Source organism: Dioscorea cayenensis, unplaced genomic scaffold, assembly GCF_009730915.1.
Source record: "Dioscorea cayenensis subsp. rotundata cultivar TDr96_F1 unplaced genomic scaffold, TDr96_F1_v2_PseudoChromosome.rev07_lg8_w22 25.fasta BLBR01001509.1, whole genome shotgun sequence".
Taxonomy (NCBI): domain Eukaryota; kingdom Viridiplantae; phylum Streptophyta; class Magnoliopsida; order Dioscoreales; family Dioscoreaceae; genus Dioscorea; species Dioscorea cayenensis.
The window spans coordinates 80,868-92,668 of NW_024087900.1; the positions used below are offsets into that span (position 1 = coordinate 80,868).

Consider the following 11,801-nt stretch of genomic DNA (forward strand, 5'->3'; position numbering starts at 1 on the left):
CTGTGGATTCGATACCCGCTCACCCGGGATTATTACTTCCACAAACCCGTGCACTTGCAGGATATACGCAAATGGACCTTATCAAGTTTTTGGCGCCGTTGCCAGGGATTAGGTGTTTAGATATACTTTGCACTTTGTTTTCTTAGCTATTTCACCACATTTTTTATTTCATATCTTCTTCTTCTATCATCGTTCTGATTTCTTTTTCTTTCTTTTTGGTTGCAGCTACAGGTTATGACCCTAGGGAATCCGTCAATATTGATTGAAGGGGATCCTGAGCTTGAACATACACTTAGAAGAAAAAGGAAAGAGCCTGTGCAAGAATAGTGCAATCAAGCTGATTTGGAAGTAGAAGAATCTGAAAAAATGGCAGAACAGAATGAGCAACAGTGAACATTGTCCGATTATGCCAGACCTTCAGTGTTCTGAACACAATCGAGTATTGTGCATCTCCCAATTACAGCTCAGAACTTTGAGCTGAAGCCGGCATTCATCCACATGTTGCAGCAATCCGCACAGTTTAACGGTTTGGCCAATGAGGATCCAAATAGTCACATACAGAGCTTTCTTGAGGTGTGTGATATGCTGAAGGTAAATGGGGTGACGGATGATGCCATCAAATTTAGAGCCTTCCCATTTTCCCTAAAAGGGAGAGCGAAGCAGTGGCTACACTTGTTACCTTGAGCGTCAATTACCACGTGGGAGGAGATGGTCGAAACTTTTCTAACCCGTTATTTCCCTCCCGGAAAATCAGCAAAGCTTAGGAACGAGATCTCATCCTTTGTTCAGTTGGAATTGGAGTCTCTATTTGAGATATGGGAAAGGTTCAAGGAGCTCCTGAGGAAGGGGCCACAACACGGACTCCCGGAGTGGATGATTATTCAAACCTTTTACAATGGTTTGAACCCGAGTACAAGGCAACTCTTGGATGCGGCATCAGGAAGTACCTTAGGTAGCAAGACCCTCGATGAGGCCCGTAAGTTGATTGAAGAAATGGAGTTAAACAGTTACCAATGGAATGCTAGGGAGAAGAAAAAGGTGGCAGGTCTTCATGAAATAGATGCGGTAACTTCATTAGCAGCCCAAGTGGAAAATTTGAGTAAGAAGTTAGATCTTCTAACTTCAAACAGAGTGGCGTCCGTGACTAATTGCACCGGGTGTGGTGGAGAACATGCTCCCTCCGATTGTCCTATCTCTATTGGTGATGTTTCTTCAGTGGAAAATGTTGATTTTGTAGGTAATGGCATGAGACCTCAAGGAAACCCATATAGCAATACCTACAATCTGGGTTGGAAGAATCATCCTAATTTTTCATGGAGTAACCAGGGTCCACAAAAGGCCATGGGGCCACCTGGTTTCCAACAACAACAACAAGCCCTTCAAGTGGAAAACAGAGTTTCAGGTTTGGAAACCCGAATGAGTGACCTAGAGAAGCACTTGACTAGATTCATACAATCTGCAAATACAAGGTTTGAATCAGTTGAGTCTACACTTCGCAACCACACCACCTCTTTTCATAATCTTGAAAATCAAGTGGGGCAAATTGCGAAGTCTCTCTCCGAAAGGCCACATGGAAGCTTACCAAGCAATACAGAGACCAACCCTAGAGAGCATGTGAAGGCGATCACTTTGAGAAGTGGTCGTGAGGTTAAAGGTAGGCTTTCGAGTGAGATGCCAAAAGAACATGCACCCGAGGTTATAGAGGTGGAAGAGGTGACAAGCAAAGATAAAGAGGTGGCATTCCCACCTTTCAAGCCAAGAATCCCTTATCCCTCTAGATTAAAAAATGACCAAGGGGATGAACAGTACAAGAACTTCCTGAGTTTGTTCAAGCAACTCCATATCAATATTCCTTTTGTTGAGGCATTGGCCCAAATGCCTAAGTATGCGAAGTTCTTGAAAGACTTGTTGACTAACAAGAGGAAGTTGGAGGAAAGTGCTTCAGTGATTCTAGATGCTTCCTGCTCGGCTGTATTGCAAAAAAAATATGCCGAACAAGAAGAAAGACCCGGGCAGCTTCATCATTCCGTGTAATATTGGCAAACTTCGGGAGGAAATGACATTGGCGGACTCAGGTGCAAGTATCAACGTCATGCCATACACCTTTCGAAAGCTAGGCTTGGGCGAGCCTAGGCCTACTCGGATGACTTTATAACTAGCAGACCGAACAATGCGACATCTGAGAGGCATCATTGAAGACGTGCTTATCAAGGTGGACAAGTACATTTTTTCGGTTGACTTTGTAGTGGTAGATGTCGATGAGGATGCGGATGTACCTTTGATACTTGGGAGACCGTTCTTGCGAACTTCCAAAGCATTGATTGACATGGACGACGGAGAGCTCACCTTGAGAGTTGGAGATGACAAGCTCACATACCGCCTTGCTGAGGCCATGCGGCATTCTCTCGATTTCGATGATAATTTATATTTTATAGACACTACTGATGAGATTGTTGATGAATACATACAGGAGATGTTCAATCCGGATGCATATGAAGGTTTGTTTGACCAAGAGGAGGGACATGAAGATGTAATGATGCTTGGATCGACGGAAGAAGTACCATCTACCCCGGGGATCTTGAAGAAGGTGCTCCGGAAAATGAAGAGGGCTAGGAGAAGCCACCAGAAACACTCCAAGGCTGTTGGAGACATACGTGAACCGAAGAAGTTGGACATATCATTGTTAGGTGGTCCGAAACCCGATAATACATCCTCTACTCTCAAGAGACTTTGCACACCATGCTTTCAAGTCATGGGTAAGAGGGCAGCTTTCATTCATGAACCCCCGTGAGGTAAGACAAGGTACGTCAAGCTTAGTGATGTTAAACAAGCGCTTCTTAGGAGGCAACCCAAGTGTTTACTGTTTTCTTTGCTTTTAGTTTAGTTTGTTTGCATGAATAATTTGTTAAGTGTTGATGTTTTAATTTCTTAGATGCTTGTGCTGAGATTTCCTTGTGAACTTTGAATTTTAATCTTGTGTTTTCACTAGTAAAATTTGCATAATAGGGCAGGCTCTGAGTGTGTAAACATGTTCAGAAATTTTTTGCAGAGCCTGCAGATTTTTCTAAGTCATCCAGAGAAAACACACGGGCGTGTGGAATTTCCGCACGCCCGTAGAGTTGCACCGCGAGCTCATCCAGAGAAGGCACAGGGGAGTACGGCTACCCCTGTGAATGACCATGAGATTATCATCATTCGAATTTGACAGATCTTACACAAGCTTTGACAGTTTGGATACCATTCAGTTTAGAGTATTTGGACACCACCATACCTTGAGTGTCACTCAGTTTTCGGTATGACTTGGCTTGTATGAGGAGGCATTCACAGATACGGAGGAGTACGCTCAGTTACCGACTGATTATCCTGGCACGTTGACCCCGCAGAGAGTTTACAGAGTGCTATGTGGTCAGGGTCAGTACGAGCCGGGGGTGTCCAAGGCCACGTGCCATTATGAGTAGGACGGTGAATGGCCGTGGTGATAGCACTGGAGTTTTAAGCCGACAGGAATTATTGTATCTGTACTCAATGGTGCAGCGCGTACCGATTCTCAAGCCCGTACATTACCAGACTTATCATCGGGATGGATCTATGGGACGCCATCAGAGGGGCTGAGAAGACGATCATACCCGTAGCCTGGAGACCATACGACCAAAGGGTATGACCCGGAGATATAGAGATGGGGTGTATGTGCTGAACATGCCACTCATCGGAGTCGACCGAGGTCTAATGAGATACGTGAGAGGGGTACCACCAAGCACTTTGAGCCACTGCATTAGTCGGGCACAGTCGAGACACACCCTACAGTGCAGAAGCCCCCACCGGTTCGAATATTCTCTCAGACTCAAGCCCATGATCGAGTTGAGATGATCGAGAGTGTTGTAGGGTGCTCTAGAGTGATTTGGCTGAGGTTCATGCGCTACAGGCGTGAATCACACTGAGGTGATGGCACGTCTCGATATTCTATAGCAGGTACTTAAGAGAGATGTGTCCTCACCATTCATCATGCGACCGAGGAACGCTCAAGTATCCACAGCACCACCATCACCAGTTCAGGCACCGATTGATCCACCAGCATCAGCATCATCACCACCACAGCAAAAGAGGTGACTGAGCCTAGCAACGCCCCTTGCGTATGTCCCGCAAGTGCACGGGTTTGTCGAAGTAATAAAATCCCAGATGAGTGGGGTATCATATCCATAGGGGAGTAAGGAATAAAAACACTTAAATTGTTTCTTAACTAAGTGAAAGATGAATAGTGATATGTGTGACAAGATGTAAAATAACACAAAAGTAAAAGAACAAGAAAAAAAGCACAAGTAAAGGAGAAGGTAAGGCAATCAATATATATAGGGTACCCAGGTATTGTTCCACCTAGGACAATCATTTCAATTGCAAGGACCCTCTATTATACTTTCTAATTGATGTAATAATGAGTCGTGGAGATCCTTAAATACATGGTCCCAAATCTAAGATCAACCATGCCTAACTCTATACATGTCCCGGAGGAGAAATTGAAAAACCTCTCAGCCTCGCACTCGTATAGAATGGCAATGAGTTCTAGGGATTCCAAATGATAAATCCTCTTCATAGATGTAGAACTAACCCTTTGGTCCAGGTGGAAGGTCCCTAGCCACAGTTAAGCCCTAGGTGCTAAAATCACTTCAACGCTTCACTTAGTTGCACCCGCAACTAAGCCAGAGCGAAAAATCATCTTTAGCCCATTCACTCTACTATGCCTGCAAAGAACTTGAGGAAATAGAGGTAGAATAAATCACACCGGAGGGGAAAAGGGACGATCTGCTACCTCTCAACTAACCCTCTCAACCCTCTCTAATCTAGCTTTGTCTAACTCTTGAGGTGTGTCACTCACTCACAAGGGTTACAAACAAGAACTCTCAACCCTAGTGTCACTCTAAGGGAGCATTCATACAATCAAGCATTTAAGATTGGAACTCAAATAAAACATCAATTAATTGTAAGCATAATAAAGAGGTTCAATGAAATAAATACTTCCTAGGGTTCACAAATACCCAAGTACCCACTAGTGGATTTAGCTCTCCATAGAGCTAATTACAATCAATGAAATCAAATGCAAAAGCAAAGAATCCATAGAAAAACACCCTCGATAGTCATGGCGATGGTCTTGTGGAGAATCCTCTACTCGTCCAAGGGTCCCTTTGTCCAGCCTAGGATACTCCTCGAAGGATCGGTGTCGACGAAAGCTCTCCCACTAACCTTCTTCCAAACGGAGCGCGATGTTAGAGCCGTAGCACCTCTCCAAATCCCTAGCTAATACCTCTCAAAACCCTAGCCACCGTCCTCTCTCAAGTTGGGGAAAAGATGGAGAAAAGAATGCTGAAATCAGGGGTTAAATCGCCTTTTAAAGGGCTGAAATCGGGAACCCACACGCCCGTGTGGGTGCCCGTGTGGAATTAACGCACGCCCGTGTGGATTCTCTGCTTTTATACTTCTTCAGCCGGCTATGAACAGTATCTTCTACAGTGTTTGCTACAGTGCCCTACTGCAGTGCCATCCTGAAACACTCCCGAATCCACGCTTTCATTGAGATAACGTAAACGGGCACACGATTACGTTATAGATAGCTTCACTTCTTCAATAACGGACATGTTGGTGGAGATCTTGTTATACATGCACAAGCCGGAATGCTTGAATGTGACTGCCCTTGTGCCGCTCCAAATCGTTGTGCTAACTTGAATACGAGGAAGTTGGCACACATTCCCGCATTTCAAACCCGACTTATGTCTTCACTTTTGAACTTTCTGAAGATTTCCTCTTATTGGTGCATTTACGATCCACGTTGGCTTCTTTCTCTAATATTCGGCTTCACAACCCTATCTACATAAATGTAACACAAATACACACATACACACATATTAGCGTTAAAACCAAATAAAAGTATGCTCATCATATATAAAGAACACTTCGCATTCTTATCACACAAGCACTTATCAAAGTCCCCCACACTTAAGCTTTTGCTTGTCCTCAAGCAAAAATTAAAACATTATGTGCATAGATGACAGACATATTGCAAGTGCTTGGCCTTAGGTTCACCAAAGCATACAAAGAGAGCATTATACAAGTAATGGAAATTTTAACACTAAATACGAAAAAAATCAATGCTTTAGCTAAAAACTTGAATCAAAAAGGACAACAAACCCAAAATCGTGTAAGTGTGTGAACTTACTCAAAACAATCCAAAGTATACTCCTCAAAGTTCTAAGTACAAGGGACTTATTTATCTACAAAAAGTAATAAAATTTCAAGGATGGTAGTAGCTTCACACATCCTCTAAGGTAGCCCTTTCCAAAGTAGCCGCTAAGGTGGCTTTCACATTTTCGAGGTGGTAGCTCTTTCTACCAGAGTGGTAGCTTTCACTCATCCTATGAGATAGCTCTTTCTCTCATTAGGGCATAACTATTATGAGAGTAGCTTCATACTTCATAGGTGGTAGCTCTTTCCACCCAACAAGCACAAATAAACAATAAAACTATTTTGTTCTTTCTTTTCATTTCACCAATTTTTTTCCACAAATAACAAAAGAAACAACAATAACTTGTCCCTTTAACATCGAACATGAGTTTCCAAAAGAGTTTAAAGAGTGAGAAATGCAACAAGTGTCAATCGGGCCAAAATTCCTACAAATTCAAGCAAAAACTAGAGCATGAAGACAATCAATGTTAAAAATTCTCCTAAACTCAAGAATACAATTATTGCAACTAAGGTGAACCGCCATTGGCTATGTGAGCATGTATATTAATCAAAATTAACATAAAAGAGATGTGTGCATGATAAGTGCTTATGCGATATGAATGCGAAGCATTCTTTCCTTATGTTAAGCATTACCTTTCTCGGGTTTTTACACTAATTTGTGTGCTTTTATGTTACTTTTATGCAGGCAGGGTTGTGAGGCCGATTGTGAAGGAAAGAAGCCAATGTGGATCATAATGCACCTATTTTGGAGGAAATCTTGCTAAGGTTCAAACGCGAAGACATAGATCGGGTGTGAGATGCTAGAGTGTGTGCCAACCTCCTCGTATTTGAGTTAGCACAACCATTTGGAGGGGCACAAGTGCAGTCATACTCAAGCATTCTAACTTATGCATATAGAACAAGATCTCCACCAACTTTTCCATCATTGATGAAGCAAAGCGATCCACGACGTGAACGTGTGCCCTTTTGCGTTACCTCGATGAAAGTATGGATTCAGGAAGTATTTCAGGCCGGATACTGCAACAGAACACTGTAGCAACACTGTTCACAGCCGGCCGAGAAAACTGCAGAACAGAGAATCTACACAGGCGTGTGGAAATTCCACATGCCCGTGTGAAAAATCCATAGGGGCGTCCATAGGGGCCTGTGGATCCCCGATTCAAGCCCTATTTAAAGCCGATTCAGCCCCGATTTCAGTATTTTTTCTCTATCTTTTCCCAAACTTGAGAGAGGGTTTTGGCTAGGGTTTTGAGAGGTATTGTCTAGGGTTTTGGAGAGGTTCTACGGCTCTGACATCGTCATCTCTTTGGAAGAAGGTTGGTAGGGCAGCTTTCATCGAAGCATATCCTATACCGGACAAGGGGATCTTTGGACGACGAGTAGAGGACTTTCCACAAGACCATCGACATGACTATCGAGGGGGTTTCTATGGATTCATTGCTTTTATATTCTATTTCTTTGATTGTACTTATCTCCATGGAGAGCTAAACCCCTAGTTGGTACTTAGGTATTAATTGATGTTTATTGTGAGTTCTAACTTTGAATGCTTGATTGTGTGATAAACTTTAAATGCCTCCTCATACAAGCCAAGATGAACTAAAAACTGAGTGATGCTCATGCTATTGTAATGTCCAAATGCTCTAAACTGAATGGCGTCGAGGCTGTCGAATCTCGCATTAGATCTATCAAACTCAAATGATAGTAAGACCTCAAGTGTAAGCTCACAAATGGCTCGCTCCCTACATGACAATAACTGCCTCCATCCACCCACAAAAATGAGATCCTCGACCTCATCTGCCAACTCATCTTCCTGGTGTAAATCTCTCAATATGCTCGTGTCCAAGAATTGAGTCTGTCTGAACTGAAGTCTCAACAGACGCTCAAAACAAACATGACACTCGGGGATAGTGAATCTCATGATCTCGGACTCAGGGGATGACTCACGCAGCCGTTTGTCGGCTTGATTCTTTGACTGAGGTGCCATAATCTGCAAAATTTGAAAGAAAATTGATCAACCCAGTAAATTAAGTAATGCCGCAAAAATCCATACGGCCGTGTGGAATTTCTGCATACCCGTGGGGATCAACGGGACGTGAAAAACGCATGGCCGTTCCTCAAAAATACAAAAATACACCGTTAAATTGTTTCTAACTTCGTTCTAAACATGCATAATCATTCTAATTGTAGAAATGAAGCATTATTAACTAGTTTCATTGATTAAAATCATGAATTGGCGAAGAAAACAAAAGATAGGGCTTACCGACGAGTTAAGATTAAAATCCTTGAGTCGGTCGAAAACCAAGTAAAAATCCTTCCAAATCAGCAATGCGAGGTCGGGAAACGATGTGAGAGTGCTCTCAGATGAATAGAGAATGTTAGGATGAAGAGGAACAGTGATCCTTTAAAAGGAACTCGCTCCTGTTGGCATTCTGTACATCCGCACGGGCGTGCGAAAATTACCCACGCTAGTGAGCCTCCACAGGGGAGAGCCAAAGGGCAGACGCACACCCCTGTGCACTCTCGGGATAATACTCAATCTCTCTGAACACATCTACACGGGCGTGCAGAAAATACGAATGCCCGTGTAGCCGACCCAGAGGGGCAGCCACACGCCCTTGTGGCTTCTCTGTCCAAACGAGAAAAAATCTCTAAGTGTTCTGCACACCCATGCGGAAATTCCGCACGGGCGTTGACATTCACATGCCCAACTCACAGGGGCATGCACACACCCCTGTGCCTTCTAGGGATGGAGAGAGCTTTTCTGCAGAGATCCACACGGGCATGTGGAAAAAACCCATGCCCTTGTGTTTGTCATAGATTCTCCAATAGGGGTGAGTCCACGCCCCTGTGTGCTCTCCGGATAAGTTGCCAAGTATCTGCAGGGATAATGCACTCCCGTGCAGAAATTACCCACGGGCGTGCGAAAGTTACGAGGTCGCTCAAAGGGGCACGTCCATGCCCCTGTGACTTCTCTGGATGAGCTCGCAGTACAAATCCACTGGCGTGCGGAAATTCCACACCCTGTGCATTTTCTCCGGAGGCCTTAAATACTCTACAGGCACTGCAGAAAATTCTTGGACATGTTTACACACACAGAGCCTGCCATACTATGCAAACTATACCAAAGAAAAACATGAGAAAGTAGTTCAAGTGACCAAAACTTCACCAAATCCACATGAAAACACATGATGACATTAAAAACCCACAATAAAACACAGCAAAAGCATCTAAAAATCAAGACACCAACACTCAACACTTTATTCGTGCAAACACTAAACTACTAACTAGAAATAGTAAACACTTGGGTTGCCTCGCAAGAAGCGCTTGTTTTACATCACTAAGCTTGACGTACCTTGTCTTACCTCACGGGGGTTCATAGATGAAGGTTGCCCTCTTACCCATAGCTTGAAAGCATGATGAACAAAGTCTCTTGAAGGTAGAGGGTGAATTATCGAGGTTGGGACCACCTATCAAAGGTTCATCCAATTTGTTCGGTTCACACGCATCTCCAACAGCCTTGGAGCATTTCCGGTGGCGTCTCCTAGCCCTCTTCATCTTCTGGAGCACCTTCTTCATGATCCCCGAAGTAGATGGTACTTCTTTAGTCGAACCAACCACCATAACTTCTTCATTTTCCACCTCTTGGTCGAATAAACCCTCGTAGGAGTCTGGATTGAACATTTCTTGCATGTATTCATCAACAATCTCATTAGTAGTATATAGAAAATATAAAGTATCATCGAAATCAAGAGAATGCCGCATGGCTTCAGCAAGGCGGTATGTGAGCATGTCATCTCCAACTCTCAATGTTAGCTTCCCGCCGTCCATGGCAATCAATGCCTTGGAAATCCATAAGAACGGTCTTCCATGTATCAAAGGTACATCCGCATCCTCATCGATGTTTAACACCACAAAATCAACATGAAAAATGTACTTGTCCACCTTGACAAGCACATCTTCGATGATACCCCTCGGATGTCTCACCGTTCGATCCGCCAATTGCAAAGTCATCCGATTGGGTCTAGGCTCGCCCAAGCCCAGCTTCTGAAAGAAGTGTATGGCATGACGTTGATATTGGCCCCTGAGTCTGCCAATGCCATTTCTTTAGCCAAATTGCCAATATTACATGTCCACTTCCTCTTGTTAGTCAACAAGTCCTTCAAGAATTTTGCATACTTAGGTATTTGGGCCAATGCTTCAACAAAAAGAATATTGATGTAGAGTTTCTTGAACAAACTCAAGAATATCTTGTACTGTTCATCCTCTTGGTCATTCTTCAATCTAGAGGGATAAGGGATTCTTGGCTTGAAAGGTGGGGGTGCCACCTCCTTCTCTTTGCTTGCTCCCTCCTCAACCTCTATAACCTCGGCTGCGTGTTCATTGGGCCTCTCACTTGGAAGCCTACCTTCAACCTCATGACCACTTCTCAAAATGATCGCCTTCACATGCTTTCTAGGATTGGTCTCGGTATTACTCGACAAGCTTCCTTGTGGCCTTTCCAATAGAGACTTGGAAATCTGCCCTACTTGATTTTCAAGATTGTGCAAAGAGGCGGTGTGGTTGCGAAGTGTATCCTCGACTGATTGAAACCTTGTATCTGACGATTGCACAAACCTAGTCAAGGCCTTGTCCAAATCAGTCATTCAGGTGTCCTAACCTGAAACTCAGTTTTCCATGTTTGGGGCTTGTTGTTGTTGGAAATCCGGTAGCCACATGGCCTTTTGTGTACCTTGGTTCCTCCATGAAAAATTGGGATGATTCTTCCAACCCGGATTGTATGTGTTGCTATATGGATTCCCTTGGTTCCTCATTACATTACCCACAAAATTGACATTCTCAACCGAAGATGCATCACCAATAGAGATCGGGTAATCAAAGGAGGCATGTCCTCCACCACACCCGGTGCAAGTAGTCACAGCCACCACTCTATTCGAAGTTACAAGATCTAACTTCTTACTCAATTATTCACTTGAGCCACCAATGATGTTACTGCATCTATCTCATGGAGTCCGGCTACCTTTTTCTTCTCCCTAGCATTCCATTGGTAGCTATTTAACCGCATTTCTTCAATTAGTTGACGGGCCTCACCGGGGGTCTTGCTACCTAAGGTACCTCCTGCTAGTGCATCCAAGAGTTGCCTTATACTCGGATTCAACACGTTGTAAAAGGTCTGAACAATCATCCACTCCGGGAATCCGTGTTGCGAGCACTTTCTCAGGAGCTCCTTGAACCTTTTCCACGTATCAAATAGAGACTCCAATCCTGACTTTACAAAGGATGAGATCTCATTCTTAAGCTTTCCCGATTTTCTAGAGGGAAATAATGGGCTAGAAAAGCTTCTACCATCTCATCCCATATGGTAATCGATGCTCTATGTAATGAGTGTAGCCACTGCTTCACTCTCCCCATTAAGGAAAATGGGAAGGCTCTCAACTTGATGGTATCATCCGTCACTCCGTTTATCTTAAGCATATCACACACCTCGAAAAAGTTCTCTATATGACTGTTTGGATCCTCATCGGCCAAACCATTGAATTATGTGGATTGCTGCAACATGTGGATGAATGCCG

The 11,801-nt window shown here is 43.7% G+C and overlaps 2 non-coding genes across 2 annotated transcripts; one reads left to right on the top strand and one right to left on the bottom strand.

The window, feature by feature from the left end:
• Window positions 1-756: 756 nt before the first annotated feature.
• On the bottom strand, window positions 757-863 carry LOC120256565. The gene has a single exon (XR_005535351.1). It is a non-coding gene; the product is annotated as a small nucleolar RNA R71 (small nucleolar RNA).
• A 10,560-nt stretch (window positions 864-11,423) lies between these two features.
• LOC120256572 lies at window positions 11,424-11,530 on the top strand. The gene has a single exon (XR_005535357.1). It is a non-coding gene; the product is annotated as a small nucleolar RNA R71 (small nucleolar RNA).
• Window positions 11,531-11,801: the final 271 nt, after the last annotated feature.